This window comes from Protopterus annectens, chromosome 3.part1, assembly GCF_019279795.1.
Source record: "Protopterus annectens isolate FY-2018-M chromosome 3.part1, PAN1.0, whole genome shotgun sequence".
Lineage (NCBI taxonomy): Eukaryota > Metazoa > Chordata > Ceratodontiformes > Protopteridae > Protopterus > Protopterus annectens.
Window position 1 is genome coordinate 1256588609 of NC_056732.1, and position 20830 is coordinate 1256609438.

Consider the following 20830-nt stretch of genomic DNA (forward strand, 5'->3'; position numbering starts at 1 on the left):
GCCAGGGGAGCGCTTTCAGTGGAGACCCGGGGAGAAAAGCTCCAAGAGAAAAAATATATATAGATGGTATGCAGTTGAATAAATACATACATGCTACAATAATGAAAGGGTCAGACACACAAGTTGAAATTAAACACTGTACAGTATAGTAGTGTACACAGTAGCAAAAGCATACATTACAGAACAGTAGTCATATGAAATAGGCATATAGAGAAAATACAGACATTTTTACCTTTTAGTTTTTAACAAGTCTAAGTAGATTAGAAATTACCCCACCATCTAAGGTGTAGTAGATGTAACAGCAACAAGTATGCACATTATAGCACAGTCTGCATGAATAAGAAGAGACAGAATGAAAAACTATTGATTTATAGTTTTAACATAGTGATTAGGTTAGAAATGACATGCTTAACTTTAACAGTAGGTAATGGGAGAAACAGGAGAAATAGGCTTTAGTATATATAAATAAATGTGTCATCACTAGGGAAAAAGGAGCTGTGGCAAGTAATATGAGGTTGGTGTAGGTTGGGAGGTAAAATTAACCAGGGAATGTGCATGAGCATAGACAGTGATTGGTAAAGTTAAAGTGTTCTTTCAGAAGTAGCTTAACTTTGTGACTATTGGTGGTGTTAAAGATATGTTGGAGTATTGAGTTCTAGGTTTTAGATACTTTGTTAGAGTACAATGAGACACCAGAGTTGTTGGATTTAGTTACCTTTAGAAGACGTTTATCAGAGGATCTTAAGAGACCTGTGGATCATATATATTTGAACTAGGTCTTTGAGAGAATGGCAGTTTTCAGGATAGTGTATGATGAAGTAGGCAGTGGTTAGTTGGTTCAGCAATAATAGATTGGGTAATTCAAGCCACTTGAGTTCATGAAGTGCAATACAGTGGTGTGATCTATAAGGCTGATTTGTGGCAAACTTCACTATTTTGTTGTAGCAGGATTCTAGTTTAATTAAGTCTGTTTTGCATAGGTTTTTAAAGATGTGGGAAGAGTATAGGAGGGTGGCTAGTAGGTGAGATCTGGCTGTGGTTAGTCTGGAGTTGTTGGTAAGGAATGGTTTAGCCCTGTAGAGTGAGTCATGTTTAATGTGTACTTTTGTGATGGTTAGTGCTATGAGTTTGTCAAAATGTAAACAGTTATCAATAGTAACACCTAGAAGTTTTGTTTGTTCAACTGGTTTAATTTTAATATTGTTTGAAGAGTACATAATAAGGGGGGGGGGTGTTTTGTTTTGTTTGGGTTAAGTATGAATTGGTGGTAGGTGAGATTGTTTTCAATGTCATGGAAAGATTTTTGTATTTTTTGTTGTAGTTCTAGAAAAGAGTGGAGGCAGAGCAGATAAGGGAGGAATCTTCAGCATATTGAATGATAGAGGCAAGTTGAGTGGCCATGCTAAGGTTGCTGGTAAATATGATGAATAGTAGAGGTCCAAGGATGGAGTCTTGGGGGTACTCCAATATAGATTATTTTCCCATTTGACAGATTGTTGTCTGTCAGAAATATAGTTGTGGAACCATGAAAGAGAAGTATGGCTGAGGTTGTAAGTTGTAGCTTTAAAGACAAAGGTAGAAAACTACTCTGCCCTACATCATTCTGTCCTTAATACTACAACAACTTGGCTATTTTTATCCATCCCTTGGACTACAGAAAGAAAGTTTAGCAATTGAACCAATGGGCATTGATATTGTTGAAGCCTGAGGAATAGATTGCACATATTAATGTACAAAGTATGCATAATAATCTGATATTATCTAAAGACAAGTTGCCTACTAACAATATGCAGTTTTAGCTGTGTCAGAAATATAGCTAAAATGAACAAAAAAAAGACAGTCCAAAAAAGACAGTCCCTGGAATTTATTAACAATCATGTAGGCTTCACGCAAAGCCTAGGTGATTAAAGTGCATTAGTGCAATAAGCAGCAGTTCTCACTGAAGATGCATGCTACTCATCACACTTAAACATTTCCAAGCACCATTTCATGGCCAGCAGTAGTGCTGGTGTCTTTGAAATGGTGCAAGGAAGCATTATGGACACCTTATATGAAGTAACAGCAAGTCGATTATAAGAAGTAAGATGCAGGAATGTGAAACTGGAAGAATGTGCACTGAATACAATGATAATAGTGCAGACATAAGTACAAGGAGAAGGTAAACTGAGAAAATTTACTTTTTAAACAGAAAGACGTCCATATTGATGCAATAATAAACAATCCTGTTCCCAATTCTTTACCCATATACATAACTAAAAGTGGACATGCTAACAATGGATGTGAGAGGGACACAATGCAACACTGCAAGAAAGGGGAGTAAATCTGATATTAATGCTGATAACATGACAAGTTAAGACAGCAGTTAGCAAAGACAGTGGCTACAGTAAGAGCTATTCATATACACAGTAGTTATGCAATATGTTATGTATATACAGGAAATGTATGTGTGATAACTGACTATAGTGCTGTATTCTCCACTTCATCCTGTATAACAGTCATTCTGATGTTGTGTTATGCACATCAGAAAAGGACATGTTTTACCATATGTTGTCATTTGACAATGATAGACAGGGTGGTATATTACCTTGACACATCTATTAGACAAGCATGTGTTTTATATTTATGTACATCTTAAACAGTAATATAGTAACATTCAAAATACACAAGTGGCAAGTGACAACACAAATCTGATGACACTGCAGTAGTCTGAGGTCTCTGTTCATAAATGGAGCACATCTACTACATTATTATACTGGGCATGCTCACAAGAAATTGCAGCAAACACTGCCATAATAGCATGCAAACACAAACCCACAAGAAAGTGTCCTTACACAGCCTCAATCATACTTTATGATGATCTTGCATTATGCCATGCAGTAACAAATGTTATGCAAGTCCTCATGTCTTTTATAGCTGTACAGTGTGAAGAAAACAATTACAGTAAAATATAACTACTTGGAGGAATACATCCAATACAATGCATTCTTATTTGGAAATTAGGCAATGCCTGTAAACAATCAATGGCATACTCAACATATGCATTTTTCCAGACTTGAGGACATGTCAGGACAGATATCAGAAAGATGTGTATCAACCTGTGACACCAGAGAAATAGGCATACTGTGCATGTCATGGTGTGCACACTTGAAGGGCTTACAACACTTTCCTATTGTAATGGGTGTGAAGCCCCTACCCTGGAGGGGGATGCCTTAAAAGTGTTGCCCTCTGACTGTGCCATAGCTACTTTCATTGCTTAAGCCACTCCTGTCTGACACAGTCATCTGACAAACAGATGTTATCAGATTCAAACCTCTGCCTATCATGCTGCACACTCTACAGATCTGTGTAGTGACTGTGCCACATGACATAGTATTGGACCTTGTCGTAAATAAATGACATTAATCTGTGAAGTAATAAAGGACCTTTGAGGATAATGTGCACTATATGATTTTGTCAAAATGATGGCAAGGAGATAACTATGTTAATGTTCACACGCATGTGAGCAGTGCAATATCAAATTTTCTTGACCAAGGAAGCTTTTCCCATTGTTTTGTACAACATTGTCCCAGAACTGATATGCTATACAAGTCTTTACTGAATGCAAGTGCCACAGAAAAACACGCACTATGATATTCATAGAAAACTGTTTCACTGGCAGAATATAACAAAATGAGTTTATGTTTCTTTCTCCAAAGTAAAACTTGAGAATAATAACTTCATACAGAGCTGTTTGTGTAACATCAGTACATTCATACAATGTTACCCTTTGCTGGAATGGAATGGCAAATTATGTAAGTCCACTGACTATCGATATGTGTATGAATCACATATGCAGAAGTGGAAGTTTTAACAAAGCTGAGAGACTCCACCTTTGTGAAGTAATTACATTATATGATTGTGTTACAATCAATTTCTATGAGATCAAAGGGATGGGGAAGTTTCTCCCACTGTAGTTGTATATATTATACCTGTTGTGGATGTCATTCTTGCATTACAGCATTACGGCACAAAATGTTTACAGTCAGTTAATGGGGGGTTTGAACAACTGACTATGTGGCGACACAAGCTACTTCATCTTGTACGAATGCACAATGGTGCAGCTGGTGCTACAACTGAGACTTATTTGGGTATTTGAAGCCATGACATCATGTTATTGCTGCAAGGGATATTTGTCCCTGCAAGTTATTTAAAAGACCATTGCTATATGTCTCTGTCTCACCCACCTTGCCTAATGCTGTGTGTAACCAAACACATGATGCATAATGCAGTTGTTACTGTGATGAGAGAATGGCAATCATGCACAATATGTGGGTAATCACGGATTCCAACACATGCCTTACTAAGGCAAATGCATACAGAACATTGTCAGACATCCTCACGCTTCAAGAAAACCTTAGTAATTCTCATAGGAAAGCCAACTTTCATCCCATGGTATCATTATTATCCAATAAAGCATTTTTTTGTGAAAAATTAGCATAAATTCTTGTATTAGGAATCCCCAACCATATAAATACACAGCAGATAGCTGTGTGACAACATTGTTACCCACAAGTTTATTCACAGTCATACAGAAACAAGTGAGACTAAAGAGTAATGGCCGGATTTGAACAGACTACCTAAGACTGCAAGGTACACAACGCTTCCTACATTGCACACACCACATGAGATATTGTTTTGCAATTGTGATAGTGGACATTTATATCAATGACATCACCATTCTTTAATATGTTGATGTTCTTCTTAAAAAGGTATGAAGGTGATTGAGGTGTATAATAACACTACACAGCTACATATAACGTATGTATTAGAAGCCTTCAGTACACAGCATGACAGACAAACACACATGTGCAGTAATCAGTCATTGTTGGAGTAAAACCTCCTCTTGCTGTACTTACACAGTATATAGAACATAATATCAATAGGCAGTGTCACAGGATAAGTTATACTACAACTGTGATGTAGTTCATTTTTCAAAGCATGATGTAACCATTGTATTTCCAAAACTGGGTATTGGCTAGAGGTAAAACATATTATAAGGTAGTCCTCTGGTAAACTACAAGCACTGTTGGTTATACCCTGCTAGTTATTTTCCCACCCACCGTCTCATTCCTTGATCTGCATTCCTTGATCTGCTTTTTAAACCTGATCTTAAGCTACCCACCCTTACTATAAATTGAGCTCTATAAGCTTCCCTTTTCCACACTGCTTTTGATATCCCAAATTATTTATTTGCCTTTCCTTGTGCTTATTTTGAAAAAACAGTGCATTCTGCCTTGCATTCTGTTCTACTGATTTACTTACTCTGAATTCATTATCTAGCTAGCTAGCTAGCTGTTGAATAAAGTAGTGTACATTTACACTCTGGCAAGCACTTTTCTTTGTTTTTACATCAAGAGGTCAATAGATTTTCCATCTAGTGGCACTGGGTGGTAGTTTGGTCTCTTTAGGCTGGGGAAACATACTTGCTATTTCTGCATGTAGTTGTTTTATTGGCTGGATCCCCAGTATTAATATGTTGTACAACAAAAGAAAGAAAATCCTATTGAGAAGTAAGAGGGAATGTGCACAACAGATAAATACGTTCCTCATTAGTCTAAACAAGCAAATCAGGGAACTTGTCAAGTATCTGAAAGCAGACTTTGACGTCAAAATAGCCTACAAAGCTAAAGATAACCGTAAGGCAATTTTCAGTAATGTCCACAATCTTAAGGGCAACACCCAACAATGTGCAGAATTAGTTGTAGATGGCATCACTTATACTCAGCCAGAAGACATAGCAAATCTGCTGGCCGACAAATTCAGCTAAAAGTTCACCTCCCAATCACCCCCTTTTTTCCCACAAAAAAATAACCTCCACTACTCTACTGCCAATTATTACCAAAGATCAGGTTGCCACTGTGCTCCTTAAAGCTAAAAACATGGCTTCCATGGGGCCTAACAATATACCAGCTTGCCTCTTTAACAGCTTAAATCAAGACTTATCAGGCCCATTAGGATCTTTAATTAACCACAACCTCTGGACTGGCATTGTCCTGGTAGAGTGGAGGACAGCAACAGTTATCTCTCTTCATAAAAGAGGGCAATCTACTTACCCAGGAAATTACAGGCCCATACATTTGACTAGTCTTATATGTAAGGCCATGGAAATAATAATCATGGACCTGATAAATAATGACACAAGAGACCTCAAAACACTGAACCTTACACAATTCAGTTTTGTCATGGGCAGGTCATGACTATTGAATCTGGTGGATTTCTTTGAGAAAGGCACTAAGGCCATGGATGAGGGTTAAACAGTACATACCACCTCCTCTGACTGGGCCAAAGCATTTGACACAATTCCTCATTCAGGTATAAACTCACAAAACTAGGAATAAATCCCTATGTCAACAGATGGATAGCCAATTGGCTCACAAACAGGGGAAAATGTAGTTAAAGTGGATGGATCCAGATCCAGCAAGAGTCAAATTACTAGTGGTGTGTCACAGGGATCAATACTGGGACCACTCCTGTTTAGAATATACTTCTCTTAAGTCAAGGCAAATATGGGAGGCCTCTGGATGACAAAGTTTGCTAATGACTTCTAGCTGGGGACAATCATTGAATCACCCAATGGTGTAGACATCCCTCAAGATGGTCTAGATCAGACATATGATTGGTACCAGAACCATGGCCTAAAACTAAAGGCAAAAAAAATGCATTAGCATACCCTTTGGGAAAGCAAATACCCCTGCAAATTGCAACAGCATACCCCTGAGCGTAGACTGCGAGGTGAGAGATCTAGGTACACAGATAGATAGTAGCTTGAACTTTGACAGCCATGTGTCCACAGTGGTGAGGATGTCCATTTATGTGGCGCAACTTATAATTAAAGGTATGGCATCCAGATCCAAGGAAATTATAGACGCCACATACATAAGCTCACCACAGTGAGATTTGAATCTCATACTTATTTACGCACACAATCTACAGAAGAACACAGTACTAGCCAGAGGCACCACATGAATAACCTGATTTTTAAGGGGAGATAGTGCACTTTTGACATGACAACCTTATCAATGTGTTGCAGTGAGGATGTTTGTGTTAAAAGTGGGATAAAGTACAGAGGGAGCTGTGTCCAAATTTAAATTTATTCTCCTGAGTCGAAAGAGACACAGTACATTTGACATTGAGGCATTACGTACATGTCGCTAATAATAAAATTGATGGATTATGTGTGAAAAGGTTACACACCATTGTAACACAGTTGCAAGTATAACCATCAGAGTGCAGACATACATCATCAGACTGTCTTGAGTCAACATCACTCTGAGTGGTAAGGACTAGGTAACCTGTCTACCACATAAGGAGTTGTTCTGGACCAGAAATTGTAGTTATTGGCCTTTTGGGCAATCTCTTCCATCTCTCTCAACTTTCTGATTTGAAAGCCTGCATTTGCACTTGTTTCTGTCCTGTAACTCATCTAGTGCAGATACAGACTCTTAGTTTTAGCACTTAAATTTGGTCATTCATGCTCAGCACTTGTTCAGAACTTGTAAGCACTAAATAAGCTACTAATTACTATAGCACTCAATCTTCCTCATTACCTAGAGAAAAACAGCTCTTGCACTCACTTTCCTCACTTATCTAGAGGAAAATAGTTTTGTTTATTTAGGCATGTCCAAGGGTCAACTCCCAGTGGTCTTTTCTGTCTATCTGATGAATCTGGGCATCTTGAGACAATGTAGAAATTGCCTCATGTACACAGACAAGCCTCTCCTCCTACCACCCAACACTATAACCTGTGAGAGATGCACTTGTCTAGCCAAACTGGAGGTAAAGCTCTCTCCAATCAAGACTGAACTTGACAGTCATGAGGAGAAGATAAACATTTGCATCACACCACACTCATCACATAGTCTCACTAAATCTACACTGCCAAATTCCACACATAGTAACACAAAAACATTTGCAGAGGTTCTCAATAATAATCTGTCTAAGCAACAGAGACCTCCAAAGCAGAGACGCAAGCAGCCTCCATCCCCCAACACAACCCAAATGACACATAGCCCACACACTCAGTGTGCCACTCAACCTCAGCCAATAAGGCAAACCAACGTACCCAACACACCAGTTATAGGTGATTCTATAGTCAGACACACTGATGTCCCACTCACCAGGCTAAACAAGGAGAAGGTTACTGTCAGATGCCTGTTGGCTGCCAGGATCCGCCACATAACCCACGCACTCAGGTCACTCCACAACAAGTACAAATATGACTCTGACATTGTCCATGTTGGTGTGAACGACCTGAGACATACCACCCTGGACTACATGAAAAGAGACATGGAAGAGCTCTCCGATCTTGTAGCCCAAGCAGGTATGACCCTAGCCCTGAGTAGCATTCTGCCATCGCCCCGAATGATACCGCAGTACAAGGACAAAATGATTGACTTCAACAATTGGCTAAGCTTCTGGTATCATTCTAAGGGGATCCAGTATCTGTCTGCTTAGGATGACATGGTCGACAGACCATGATGCTTTGCCACAGATGGCCTGCACCTGTCGCCCCTGGGATTCCAGATACTGGCTAAATCTCTTGCTGCCCATATAGTGTCTTTTTTAGGCAAGGTTCAAATAACAAATTCACCACCGTAATAGGAACAGGTAAGCAAAAACTGAGTGTAATGCTACTCAATGCTAGAAGTCTAAATCTCAAAATGCACTCACTCGAGACACTCCTTAAAATGGAGAACATCGATATCTGTGCAGTGACTGAGACCTGGTTCAAGGCTCCAGAGAGCACCCCTGCACTACCAGGCTATAACTCATACCACACTTTTCGGCCATGTAACCTGGACTGAAACACCAAAGGTGGAGGTGTGTCCATATTCATTAAGGATATCCACACCTCCAGGCTAGTTGCTCAGCATAATGCATCCGAGGTTATCCAAGTGCAACTAACTCTGCTCAAAACTGCAATCCAAATTGTAGCTTGCTACCAGATCCCCCACCATGCCCCAGGATTCCAACTCCTCTTTTCTTGATGTACTGGAAAATATTAGGGTTCAACCAAACACCCTAATAATGGGTGACTTCAACTACCACACCATTAACTGGGAAAACTACTCGTGTACCAACTCTTTAGTTCAACGCTTTCTGGAATTCATAAAATCCAATGCCCTGGATCAACTTATCCACACTCCAACAGGGGCAACAATATCCTAGACCTAGTAATTAACACCATGAGTAACCAGTGTTCCACACCTGAAGTCAACTCCTTGTTGGTCCAATCCGACCATAAGCTAATCAACCTTGATATCCACATCCCACCACCTCCTCCTATTAAGGAAACCATGGTAAAACATTTCTCCAAAGCCAACTTCATGCTTCTTAAGACAGAAGTGGTGAACTTCATGACACCCATGCAAATGGACAATACAGTTACAACTGCTGAATCCTACACAAATGCACTCTGTAAGCACTTACACGAGTGCATGGATCATGCTATCCCAAACAGAACCAAGATGCTATCCTCCAAACAAAGGAAGCCAATCTGGTGGTCCCCTGCCATAAACAAACTGTACAACAGAAGGAAGAAACTGCTGCAAAAGAGAGTAAAATCCCATGAGTGGAGGAACTCCCTGGTCAGCCTCAGTAACAAGCTGAGATCCCTTATAAGATCCTCCAAAGCTAGCTACGAAAACAAAATCACCACTAATTCTAAGGACAACCACAAAGCATTCTATAGCTATGTCAAGAATCTCGATGGCAACACCCAGATCTGCTCTGAGTTATAGCACAAAGGCACAAAAATTACAGAACCAACTGATATTGCCAACATCCTGCAGATAGGTTCAGTGCTAACTTTACCCCCCCTCACCCCCTAAAGGGCCCATATCTATACAGGAAGAATGCAGAGTCCCTGTAATCAAAACTACGCAGGTAAAAGCTGCACTCTCTAAAGCCAAAAACACAGCATCCATGGCACTGGACAACATCCCAGGCTGCGTTTTACATGAACTTCAGAACAAGCTGGCTCCCCACTTAAGCACCATGTTCAATAATAGCCTCGCACCAGGCTTTGTGCCCACTGAATGGTGCACAGGAACAGTTATCCCACTCCATAAAGGGGGAGCCACCACTGATCCCAGGAACTATCGACCTATTAGCCTGATGAGCCTGGTCTGCAAGGCCATGGAACGTATCATCATGGAACTCATAAACAAAGACACTGGTAACCTCCAAACTCCGGATTCCACCCAGTTCAGGTTTGTGAAAGGCAGATCATGCCTCCTGAACCTGATCGACTTCTTTGAGGCAGTCACCAAAGCCGTAGATGAGGGTAAGGTGGTTCACACAGCCTATCTTGACCTCGCCAAGGCTTTTGACACCATCCCCCATTCTGGAATTATAGCTAAACTCACTAAACTAGGTATAAATCCCGACATCACAAGATGGGTTGCCAACTGGCTCACTGACAGAACCCACACTGTAAAAATTGCAAACTCCAAATCTGACCTCAAAGCAGTGACAAGTGGAGTACCACAGGGTTCTGTTGTGGGAGCTCTCCTGTTTGGTATCTACTTCTCTGAAGTACAGGCTAACACAGAAGGCCTCTGGCTAATGAAGTTCGCAGATGACTGCAAACTAGGAGCCATAGTCAAGTCTCCAAATGATGTGGACATCCTACAGAAGGGGCTCGCTGAGACAGATGCCTAGTGTCAGAGCCATGGCCTCAAGCTCAATGCCAAAAAGTGCAGTGTCATCCCCTTTGGTAATAACTCTGTACCCATGAACTACCACATAGGCAGCAATCTACTTAACACCGAATGTGTGATAAGAGACCTTGGGACCCAGGTGGACAGTAGTCTCTCCTTTGATAGTCACATCACCACAGTAGTGAGGAAGTCCTTCTACGTGGCACACCTCATCATAAAAGGGTTCTCATCCAGGAAAAAAGAGGTCATTGTTCCCCTCTACTCGACACTCATTAGACCCATTATAGAGTACAATGCCCCTTTTGGAATGTACCTCACAAGACATCTGCAGCAGCTGGAAAAGCCACAGAAGTACCTCACAAAGAGGATTACTGGCCTCAAACAAATGCCCTACACTGACTGCCTCAAAAAACTCCAGCTTTACTCCGTAGTATATCGCCTACTCTAAGGTGATCTCTGCCTAACATATAAAGCTATGTCAAACCCAGAGCTGTTGGACATGCTACACCTAAAGAAATCCCAATCCCTCTGAGCTACATGCTCTAGGGACCTAAACCTTGTCACCACAATAAACAGGACATGCTGGAGGGATAGATTCCTGTCCCAGAGACTTCCCATACTCTGGAACAGGCTACCCATCTATGTCTAGCAAAGTTCTTCATTAGCACTCTTCAAGAAAAATCTTGATGAGTGGATGGGAAATAGGAAATACACCCCAGGGATCACTTTTGTGTCTCTGCTCGACAGTGGCACAGGAAAATAACTTTCTTGGGCGGCGTAAGCCAGGGAACCTTGTTGGCTAGGCTTACATAGGCCCTTGGGCCGATAGCCTAGTACCTACCTATGAACCTATGAACCTATGAAATCCAGATACACTGGTTTCAAAATTCATTAAAGACACACAGATGGTGTACAACCTACATGAAGAATTATTTGTTGTAACTATTTTTTTACTCTCTGCCTGAAGCACAACACTGGAAAGCCATTTGCACTGCTGATGGCAAAGTATTAGTGCATGTCTAATCATAACTTGAGGTTTTGAACTTAGAATGAGAATTAGCGGTACTCTATGGTTCTCAGTGCCAACGTTCATGCAGATAAGCAGTGTTCACATACAACCATGTCTGAATCTGATTTATACAGCAAAGATATGTCTTATGGTCATGTTTCAGGTATCATGATTTACACATTTGTCATGACAGTTGCAGTTCTTCAATACTGATATGTATTATACCTGTGCATTCTGAAACACATAACACATAAGGGACCATGCATGTAATTGGTGATGGAAACATGACTTATGGAAGCTAGTTGGAATCAAGGAGGTTTATTGGATGGCACACCGGGGTGGGAAGAGGTGGACAGTTGTTGTCAGGATTACACATACAGGCATAGTAAGACAATAGTTTATAGTTCATTTCTGCACACATTTGTGTTGTATTACTGTTTGCATTATCATCATAATTACTGAGGCAAGATCTGTACAAGACAGCGTTCACAACAGGGAGCAGCACATTGATTCAACAGCAGAATAATGTTTTGTTAAGAAAATTTATAGCCAACACTTAACACCTACGGGAGTCATACCAAACATTCAAAAACACTGGCATACATCTAGATTTGATCCCTGACAGTATCCCAAGATAAAAATCTACAGACCACAGTATTATTTAACCCCATCCCATAGCAACTCTTGTTGCACCCTTCAAATATGACAACAGATTGAAGAAAACGGATGTATGTCTACCCTCATGACAACTATACAGCTTGTTCAACAGAAGATTAGCCTGACTATATATAGCTAAGCACTGCAGTGTGAAAGGGACAACAGCAATCCAGCCAAAGTCAAAAACTCACAAGGTTTTGCCATAAGCTGTGTACTCCCATTTAGCCTGAGTTAGAGTTGGTGCTCAGTGCCAGACATTACGTAAATGCATAGGAGTACGACAACTGGCACAGAAGGGAGAAGATATATATACACAGGGAGAGAGGCAGGCAGGGACCAAGTAGCTCCTGACAGAAGCAGGATGATTGCCAGTTATAACAATATGTAGGCAATGGCTACACATAAAACAATGTACTAAAAACAGTCATTATTACTTAGCTAATTCCTGGATTAGAATCCTTGAAAGTATGCAAAAAATCAGTCTAGAGATATGAGCATCATTTCATCACACCACAAAAGGACTCCTGTGTTACACACTTTAAATCACACAATTGAAGAGACAGTGAAAACTTATTGACAAAATGGGTGAACAGAGAGAGAAAGTGAGAGATAAAGAAACAGCAACAGTTTTGCCACCAGAACATGTAGGACCATCTGCATGGTGTGTTCCTCTTACTTATTTTCTCATTATTAATCCATCATGCTGAGTGCAATTAAGTACTTGCTATAGTGAACAAGAAAGGGTAGGAGAATGCAACCAACATTAACACATAAGCAGGATAAGGGTGGCTTGCTATTTGCTAAGTCTCCCTGTTGGGGATAGAATGCTTTTACAAATGCTTTCCTGCTGCACTATTCAAATGCTCTATCAATGAAACGTAGTAACGGAAGAGAAATACAGACATTTGCAGTTAATCCTAGGTTAGGAATATAAAATCGCATGAAATAATTTGACATACAGCTGTAATTGAACTCATTACACTATGAAAAAACATTGGTATATTGTCAAGGGGATTATCTCAGTACACTGCATGGAAACGTCCAGCACTTTACATCCAGCAGCCTAAGAACTATTACCATAAGTGTTAAGTAGTGCCTTTACTCTATAGTCCTGTAGTGCAGTGAATTTAAGCACATTTGCACAAAACTAACCATACTACTGCAGCTATACCTAAAGCTTCAGCTTTTGCCATAGGGAGTTAAACAGCATGCACCAACACTCAGCATTGGTGAACAATGCCAACCTCTGACAAATGCTGATGACAAAAAGTGAATGCTTTTAGATGGACCATTTCTGACCTTGTATGTTGTGTGTGATTCTATTTTTTGTCCAGATTAAATGAGTGAAAAAGTTTTTGTTTTTTTTTTGTGAGAGAGGAATGTTGGGGAAGATGCTTAGGAATGAGAGGGTCAGGTAGGTAAGGTAGAGTAGATTAGGTAGCAGGTGTAGAATATAAGACAGACAGGAATAGCGATGGACACAAAAAGTTGGAGGACACCAAAATCGGGGATAGGTAGGGGATCTCAGAGGTGCAGCTACATCCAACTTGAGAACAATGAGTATCTAGTCCTCACCCTCAGAACTGCCATCACCGTCTCCTGTGTGTCAGTTGCCTTGGTCAATGGCAAACATGGCATCATTTTGGCAATACAAACAACTATAAAGAACTTTAAGACCCTAAACAAACTACTCATACTCTATTTTTACCTCTGAACCCAACTCATTAGCTGCAGTGATATACACCCAAACCCAGGCCCACAAAATCTAGGAGCCCCAACCCTCAACCTGAATGATACCCTACTCCACCAAGACAAATCCATGGTCCTCATTTTAAATTTAAATGTCAGAAGTATACTAAACAAAGTCCACGACCTTCATGCACTACTCTCCTTTTATCAACCTGAGATAGTCATACTATCAGAGACTTGGCTTAAACCAGGCAACCACAACACTGAAATCACTCCACCAGGTTACAATATAATTCATAGTGATAGAACAGGTAAAAAAGGGGGGGTTGTTGCTATAGTGTATACATCTCACCTCATCCTTGAGAAAGTAGACATAACAACCCCATACCTCGATAAAGTTGAACTCACTCTAACAAAACAAAAACTTAATGATAGTAAACACATCAACATCATGGGATGCTACATCCCTCCAGGCACCAATATCCCCATTACAGAAAAACTCCTAGAATGGATATCTAACACCCTCCCCCAGGAAAGCATAGTATTAGGAGACCTTAATACTGACTGACAAAACTGTTCCAGTCATAACCCACTTTCCCATATTAACTTACATGGTCTAACCCAACTCATCACTTCCCCCACAAGAACACTGGGTGGCACAGTGGTGCAGTGGTTAATGCTGTTGCCTCACAGCAAGAGGTTCTCCAGTTCGATTCTCGGATGGGGTGCCTTCTGTGTGGAGTTTGCATGTTCTCCCTGCGTTTGCATGGGTTTCCTCCGGGTACTCTGGTTTCCTCCCACATTCTAAAGACATGCTTCTGGAGCATTTCTCCCCGGGCCTCCACTGAAAACAGGATCTGTGGAACCTAGTCGGACTTTCCCGGTCAACAAATGTTAAATAAAAATAAAATAAATAAAATAAAGAACAGACAAGAGAACCAAACACCAATCCACTCTAGATTGGATACTCGTATCCCACCCATCACTGATATCCCTAGCAGGGTGTCTACCAGACACCCTGAGTGACCACCAAGCCACATTCTTACTCAGATCAAAATCACCACAACTGACCCAAAATATCTATGTGCCTAATTAGAAACAAAAAACACTTTAACTGCTCCAACTTTATAAATGACCTAAAAATGTGCAACTGGACCCTCCCCTATAATAACTAATTCATGATGAAGCTGTACTATACTTCAGTACTACCTTCTTAAACACCCTTAACCATTACACCCCCTCCAGAACAACAAGAATTGAAACTAAATATGCCGCCTGCTTAACCCCAGACACAAAATCCCTCCTCAAAAAAAGAAACAAGGCCTGGACCAACTACCTCAAAAGTAAATCCCAATTGAACAAACAAATATACGCTGAACTATGTAACAAAGCCAAAAAACTCACCAAAACAGGCAAAGCATCTTACTACCAAAAGTTACAGGATAAGCACAGTTTCAACCCACAAAAATTTTGGGCAACAATTAACTCTATTCTACAACCAGGTAAAACAACTACCCCAACCCCAAAAATAGAAAACAACCAAGAAGACACCCCCCCACTCAGTTTAATAAATACTTTACAGAAGCCATCCAGACCCTTGCAAACAACCAACCTTATAATAACATCCCCACCCTTGCAAATCCACCCCCTACCCCAACTAACAATTGCCCCAAGTTCAGCTTCCACCCAGAACCAACCAAATCCATTGAAAAACTACTCCGCAAGCTCAAACTAATGTCTCTAGCCGCAGATAAATTACCCGCTGAATACCTTCACCCGGCTTCAGAAGCCATATCATATCCTGTCTCCATTCTAATTAACAGATCCATCTCCAAGTATATCGTACCCAAGCTATGGAAAATATCACATATCATCCCTCTAAATAAAGGGGGAACCTCCCTGGAACTCAATAACTACCTCCCTATAGCCATACTACCCCCTTTATCTAAAAGTTTAGAGAGGGTAATACACAAGCAACTAATTAAATATCTCCTAGAAAATAATGTAATAGCAACACAACAGCATGGCTTTAGACCCTTCCATAGCACCACCACCGCACTAACAGACTTCACCAACATTGTCAATACTCACAGAAACAATGAACTCCTTGTATCTGCCACCTTCCTTGAATTGTCAAAAGCATTCAATATGGTTAACCACAATAAACTCCTTCTTTCACTAGCAACTCTAAACCTTACCACCCCTGCCATCTCTGGGTTCAAAAACTGCCTAGAGGGAAGGAAACAAGCTGTTATGTGGCAAAACCATCTCTCCCCCTCCCTACCGGTCTCCCTAGGAGTACCCCAAGACTCCATCCTGGGGCCACGTCTTTTTACCCTCTTCACCAATCAGCTCCCAAACAGTATTCCTAAAGCCTCAATAGTGCAATATACAGATGATACCACCATAATATGCGCAGCCAAATCAATTGACATCCTTCACTCCCTAACACAAGAATGCTTTTCCCCAGCAGAAACTTGGATTACAAACCAAAGGCTCATTCTGAACCCAAGTAAAACAAAGCTAGTACTCTTTAGCTCCCACAGAGCCACACCTCCCACTGATTCTTTCTTCATCTCCTCCTTTAACAAGACCACAATCACCCCCACAAATGATACCAAACTCTTAAGGGTTGAAATAGATAATCACCTTAGATTTGACCTACATATTTCTATAACCATAAAAAAGTACATTAAAAACTTGACCTACTGTATTGCAATAAAAAAAATCCTCACTGACCACTCTAAAACTACAATAGCGAGGACTCACCTGCTATCCACCCTACTTTATGCCTCCCACATGCTTACAAATCTCCACAAATCTGATCTAAACAAATTTGATAGTTGTTATAATAAGATAGCCAAATTCGCTACAACCTCTCCCATCAGAACACATCACTGTGAATGCAACTCAATTGGCTAGAACTACCACTACTTCTTCAACTCAATCAACTATCACTAGCCCACAAAATAATACATAACTCTGAAAACACCCCAGCCCTATAAAACCTTTTGCAACCCTATACAACCGCCAGGCCCTTGAGGTCTAGCACACAAAACCTCCTCAAAGTAACCAAATATAACAATGAAGTTGGTAAGTCTGCCTACAGCCTCTGTATAGCAAAAACCTGAACTCCCTTCCTGCCCACATAACTGACAACAAATCCCCGTCACAGTTCAAGAAACTTGTTAAAACTCACTTTTTGAATAATCAACTGTGCTCCTGTATTCCCCCTGGCTAACGTCTCATTATAACACTTCACCTAACTTAAGTAACTCTGCTAAGCCAACCATAGTACTGTGCCCACTTAGGTCTGTTAAACTACTGCTCATCCCATCTCTCCAGGAGTTAGGGAAAACTACCCCAGCAATGTTGTGCTTTCCATAAGCAACTAAAACCAGGAGAAGACATTTTGTAAATCAATTTGTTATCCTTCTCAACTAAAACCAGGCAAAGACATATAGTAAATCAATTTGTTATCTTTCTCAACTATAGCAAGCATCATCTGTTCTCTCAGAGCCTTATTCTATGTCTCTCTGCTTTTACTCTGATAGTAAATCTATCGCAGGAATCCTAAACTTAGGAATATCTTCTAAAATTTAATATCATATTGTAGAGAACGAATGTACCCTATTTGTTAGTTAACATGTATGTCAAAGTCTCTTCTATGGAAATTGTATGTCAAAAGTCTGTCCTTAAAACTATGTTTTGTAAAAAAATGTTCTCTTGGAGCTTTTCTTCCTGGGCCTCCACTGAAAATGGACTTGTAATCCAGTTGGACTCTCCCAGTCAACAGATGTAAAATAAATAAATAAATACAAACCAAGGTATTTCCAACCCAGCTGATTTGGGTACTGAGGATGTTCTCCATAATGGCCTCCACTAGCCCTGTCAGCTCCTGACAGGTGACAAAATCACCACCTCTGCTACTACTGCTCCTCAAGGATACCACTGCACCAGCAATGGAGGCAGAGCTACCTGATTCAGGTGGAGCAGGTAGAGCAGGTGTTGTGAGGTAACACTGACAGGTTGCCACCCAAATGTGCTGGATGTCTGTGCTGCCTGTGGTGGTGTCACCACAGCCATCTCTGGAGGAATGGCAGGCCAAACCCCGGTCGTTGGTCTACCTCCTTATGTTGTTGGTCATTTTGAGTTCAGCAGCATTGTATTAACAAACAAAAATGTATATATGTATATATGGGGTCTATATTAAAAGACTAAAGAGGTTGTGGTTGTTCATCAAACACCTCTTCGTCGACACATAAAGATTGACTGCAGTAAAGCACGAACACTCAAAACAGCAATTGTGTTCCCTGGGAAAGAAATGGCTTAGCCATCCCTGTGTGTTTGCCCCTTTCCCCACTGTAGTGTGATCTCGGAGTTGGTATATTTAGTTAGGGGGTTGTGGGGGCACAGCCCCCCATGTTGGTGGGTGTGGGGGGAAAGAAATCGCTGTTTTGAGCATTAGCATTTGCACTTTAGTGTGTTAGCTCTTCATGTGTCGGCAAAGAGGTGTTCGATGAACAGCCTCTTCGGTCTTTTAATATAGACCTTATATATGTATATATGTATATGTGTATATCTGTATATATATATATATATATATATATATATATATATATATATATATATATATATATATATAAAGTGAGAGATTGACTAGGGAGAGAGAGAAAAGAGAGAATTAGACCAATGCTATGTCACAACATTAGTCACTTATTTCAATACATACACCAATATGAGAAATATATGTGTACCTTGGCCACATCCAGATATGATGAGAAGGGATTAATGTGTCATAACCTCAATCAATCACAATGGTATTATATGATTAATACAATCATGTATTTCACTGTGCCACATCAGATATTTGCTTTCAAACTTAATACTTGCATTTGCCAAAATTTTATTGTTAATGTCATGCAGTATTGCAAGTAATATCTTCTAAATAATACTCTGAAAAAGAAAACTAATGTGCATTTCTTGCTATTGAATCCACATGCAATTCAGATGATGTACTCATTGCCTGATGCAATCACAAAGAGCTATAGAAAAGCTAATGGATGTCTGCTTAAGATGGCACAGAGTGAAGGGCTGAAAGTGCCTTGTATTCAAACCAGATGCATACTTACCCCATGCCTCTCTGAGGTGAGTTGCTCTTTCTTGATGTACCTCACAGTTGTTTGCTATCTCTACTGTAGCTGTACACTATAGAAAAGAAAACAGAGATTTGAAAGCATGATGAATAACTCAGTTTGCTGACTAATTAATGCAATATCATAGACAAGGGATGAGTGCTTTCAGTATTAAATTCATCCTCCCATTGACTCAGGAAGTCCTGCTTGTGCTTCTTCATGTCACCGTAGTAGTGATCACATTGCTGCCCAGTGTGTGGGATGCCAGTTGCACTGGATAAAGCCTTGTTCAAGCTATTCCAAGCCTCAGCCTTATACTGAGACCAAGTATAATCCGTCTGCAGCAGGCTCCAGATGTAGCACTTCACAAGGAGGGCCACAAAAATCCTGGACTCCTGAACACTTCACCTTTGTGGTCTATATGAAACACCAGCGTGAAATCTCACATGTAATAGCTTGTGTGCAATGACACACAGCCTTGCCAACTGCATTTGCATAATTAGAAGCACAGCAATGACTTGCCAATCACAATAGCACCGATTGCATCCAAAAGCAAAGGTGTGAAACATGGCAGTCAGATTTGGCTAGGTGTGGTGCTAAAACTACTGACATACATTTCAGTGATAAACAATGACATGCTTTACGGTCTTTGTTATAATCAGGGTTAGTTGGAGGAAAAATGGTATGACTTGTTAGATATCGGGCGGAGTTACATGTTAATAAGATTGAATAGTACCACCTGGGAGTTGAACGCATGAGAAAAAAAAAAGGATAAAATGTTAAACTTTGCTTATTAACTGTGAGTGCCACAGGAGAACTTACTTTTTGGCATGGTGGTTAGAAGCATAATCATTTAAGAGTGAATGGAGAAGAACTTAGACATCTGTATGTCTGTGACTTTACTTAGTCATAGGACTGTATTTCTATGGAAAAGACAGTATTTTGTTTGTAAATACATTTCAGATGCATGCAGTTGCATGACCTGAGTAATACATGGTGGGTTATGTTACATGCATACTTCACAAGGCATACTGTCATAAACACATACTTATGATATGAGATAAGTCATAAGAATTATAGTAAAAATATGGTGCACATCATACCTGTGTATGCACATTCTAATGTGAATATCATCACTGTCATGTTTAACATAACTTACACACATTATATTGGGCTGATGTAGCAAGCAGTAATATACTTCTTGCAAGAAACATAATTATGATACTTGTGCATTTACTGTGGCATTTGTAATAAAATGTTTTGACAAATGGCATTTTTACTTCCCTCTGTAAAATTATCGATCAGCTAGATTAGAAGCCTGCATCACCTGTGTTTGCTTTCTAAGTTCACTGTATTTACAACTAGTGCAACAGGGAAAATTACCTAAGGTGTACATTATCCTCAATAAATACTATCCACAGCATTGATTGCTGTCCACTGGTGTCAGGCTAGTTTGTGCTTCACCCGCTCCTTGTACAACCCTGATGTAATTTTAACAGAAACCTGGCTCAAAGTATACACAGACAAAACCAAAATCCCCCCCCCCCCGGCTACAACATTCTAAGACAAGATAGAATATAAAAGTGAGGTGCCGGTGTAGCTATAATATATAAAAACACACTAAAACTGGACCCCTCTGA